A 3,804-nucleotide genomic window follows, 5' to 3' on the forward strand; every position below is an offset into this window, starting at 1 on the left:
ATTGATTTATTGGCTCTTATTTATAACAAATTTTGGTGCCGTGACTCGGATTAAGGATCTCTGGGAGGGACTCCTAAACTTCAGGGAGGCGCCCCGTCCCGTTTTCAGACGGCCCTGGAGTGGACGGAGGATCACCCTGAAACCTTAACCTGCGAACCCTAAATTTAGGTAATTAGGCAAAAGAATTGAACCCCGTAAACCTTTGTGCACGAAGAACCGGACGAAGACCCCGGGGAGGGTAAGTATAGAAAGCAATTCCGTTCGGTTGGGGTGGGTATCCTGGAGTGTGCATGAATGAGACGCCCCCCCGCTTGGGGAGGAAGCGAAGTGAGTGTGGACCCTGCCGTAAGGCAGGGCGGGACTCTCTAGTAGTGCGGTTCTCATAGCCCGCGAGGGCGTGAGCCACGAACGAGGGGTGCGTGTGTGTGTGTGAAAGAAGACACTCCGGAAGATGGGACAGAGGAAGAGCAAGCCTTCTGATCCCATGGGGAAGGGGCCCAAGGAGAGGTTACCGGATATTCCCCGAGATTCCCCATTGGGCCTTATGCTCAAGAACTGGGAAGGTGCAGCTTGCACGCGAAACAAAGGTAGGGAAAAAATGGTTTATTATTGCACGCATGTCTGGGGAAACCAGCAGATTAGACCAGATCGTTTATTTTGGCCAATTTTTGGGTCATATGAGAACTGGATTTGTCAGGCCCTAAATCTTTACCAACGGCACCAACAAGGGCCGGGCGCTGACATTAAGTGGCCACAGCAGCGTCCTAACTGGGATAATCAAAACCCGGAACACAGGGGCCATATGGGAGATCTCCGCACTATAATCGTCCAAGGGATTAAGGAATCTGTCCCTCGAGGGCAGAACATAAATAAAGCCTTTAATGAACAACAAAAGAAAGATGAGACTCCCACAGAATGGTTAGAAAGACTAAGAAAGAGCTTGCAGCTTTATTCCGGGATAGACCCTATGACACCGGTCGGGCAAGCTCTTTCAAAAACACAGTTTGTGGCGAAGTCATGGCCGGATATTAGAAAGAAGTTCGAAAAGTTGGAAGATTGGCAAGAGAAAGGGTTGGACGAGTTGCTAAGGGAAGCGCAGAAGGTTTATGTGAGAAGGGAGGAAGAGACCCAGAGGAGACAAGCTAAAATGTTAGTAGCGGCAGTTGGAGAGGGACAGAGGACGGCTCCACAGAAGGGAGGGCCACCACGCATAGGTGGGAACGGGCCACCTCAGGGAAGTCAAGTCGGACTGAAGGACTTGAAGGAAATCGAATGTTTTTACTGTCAGAGGAAGGGACATATGCGAAGGAGCTGTAGGAAACGTATACAGGATGAGAAAATGTATTTTGCTGAGTAGGGGTGTCAGGGGCTCTATTTGCTGGGGACTTCTAAAACAACAGAGCCCTTGATAAAATTGAAATCAGGTCCCCAGCACCAGGAGATGGAATTCCTGGTAGATTCAGGGGCAGAAAGATCTACTGTCCAAACTGTACCCTGGGGATGCACTCCATCCTTGGAGAAAGTACAAGTAATAGGGGCAAAAGGAGAACCCCTTTCTGTACCCATAATTAAAGGAGTAGAAGTAGAATCCCCATCCCGGATAGGGGTAGGGTCCTTTTTATTAGTATCTGAAGCTGAATATAACCTATTAGGAAGGGATTTAATCGTCGAATTGGGGATTAGTTTGGAGGTAAAAGATCGAGAATTGAAAGTAAAACTGTACGCTTTAACAACCGAAGACGAAGCTAAGATCAATCCTGAAGTATGGTACACTCCCGAGTCGGTTGGAAAATTAGATATTCCACCAATTACAGTGACAATAACGGATCCGGAAGTACCGATACGTGTTAAACAATACCCTATATCACAGGATGGGAGACGCGGGCTGCAACCAGTAATTGATCCATTGTTACAACAAGGGTTACTAGAACCATGCATGTCGCCCCACAATACCCCCATCTTACCTGTAAAGAAATCAGATGGGTCCTATCGTCTAGTACAAGACCTCCGTGAAGTAAATAAAAGAACAGTAACTAGATTTCCGGTGGTGGCCAACCCTTATAACCTATTAAGCCAAGTGTCCCCAGAATTGACCTGGTATAGTGTAATAGACCTAAAGGATGCCTTCTGGGCCTGTCCTTTGAGAAAAGAATGTCGTGACTATTTTGCCTTGGACTGGGAGAACCCTGATACCCATCGGAAGCAACAACTTAGATGGACGGTTCTTCCACCGGGATTTGCTGAATCTCCAAACCTCTTTGGGCCCTGGAACAAGTCTTGGAGAATTTTGAACTGGAACCTGCAGTAGTTTTAGTACAATATGTAGATGACCTATTAATAGCTGGAAAAAGCCAAGATAGTGTGCGAAGCACCAGCATTAAGTTATTAAATTTCTTGAGTCTAAAGGGTTTAAAGGTATCAAGATCTAAACTGCAATTTACCGAGGAAGAGGTAAAATATTTAGGGCACTGGTTGAGCGAAGGGACTAAGAGACTAGATCCAGATCGAGTAAATGCTATTTTATCCCTCCAGCCTCCCAAGAATAAAAGGCAGGTGCAACAACTTTTAGGTCTTTTCGGCTACTGTAGACAATGGATTGAAAATTACAGTAACAAGCTTAAGTTCTTATATCAGAAGTTAGTGGGGGAAGGTCTGATGAAATGGAGTACAGAAGATGATCAACAATTAGACAACTTAAAAGCTGATTTAGTAAATGCCCCAGTACTGAGTCTGGTGGATGCCCGAAGACCTTTTTACTTATTTGTTAACACGGAGGGTGGAACGGCCTTTGGGGTCCTAACGCAAGAATGGGCAGGTAAAAAGAAACCTGTAGGATATTATTCCAAACTATTAGATCCAGTTAGTCGCGGTTGGCCTACCTGTTTACAGGCCATAGTTGCTACTGCTCTCCTAGTTGAAGAAGCTGGAAAAATAACTATGGGAGGGGAATTAAAGGTATACACACCTCATAATATACGAGGGGTATTGCAGCAGAAAGCTGACAAATGGATTACGGATGCTAGGTTATTGAAATATGAAGGGATCCTATTGCACTCTCCTAAGTTAGAGCTTGAAACCACTAACTTGCAGAATCCAGCCCAATTTTTGTATGGGGAACCGAGCGAATCTCTTTCCCATGATTGTATCAGGGTAATAGAATATCAAGTCAAAATAAGAGAGGATTTAGAAGAAGAGGAGTTGCTATGTGGAGACAAACTGTTTGTAGATGGATCATCGCGGGTAGTGGACGGAAAGAGGAAATCAGGATACGCCATAACAGATGGAAATAGCTGGACAACTAAGGAGTCGGGTCCCCTTAACTCAGGATGGTCGGCACAGGCTTGTGAGTTGTTCGCAGTATTGAGGGCGTTACAGTTGTTAAAAGATAAGAGAGGAACAATATTTACAGGTTCTAAATATGCATTTGGGTTGGTTCACACGTTTGGAAAAATTTGGGAAGAGAGGGGCCTAATGAATTCTCAGGGTAAAGGATTAATACATGAGACCTTAATACAGCAAACTTTGGAGGCATTAAGAGGGCCCAAAGAAATCGCGGTAGTTTACGTAAAGGGCCATCGGAAGGGAACCTCCACGCAAATAAGAGGGAATAATTTAGCAGATGAGGAAGCTAAGAAAGCTGCGTTACTGGTAATAAAAGCAGTTGAACAGGACTCTGTACAAACTAGGTATGCTATGAGATTTACAAATCAGGAAAAGGAGAAATTGGGGCAAATGGGAATAGTCGAACGAGAGGGGAAGTGGTGGCTACCGGATGAGAGGGAAATGCTCCCGAAAGGAGCGGCT

The sequence above is a fragment of the Columba livia genome, unplaced genomic scaffold (assembly GCF_036013475.1).
Source record: "Columba livia isolate bColLiv1 breed racing homer unplaced genomic scaffold, bColLiv1.pat.W.v2 Scaffold_133, whole genome shotgun sequence".
NCBI classification, from domain to species: domain Eukaryota; kingdom Metazoa; phylum Chordata; class Aves; order Columbiformes; family Columbidae; genus Columba; species Columba livia.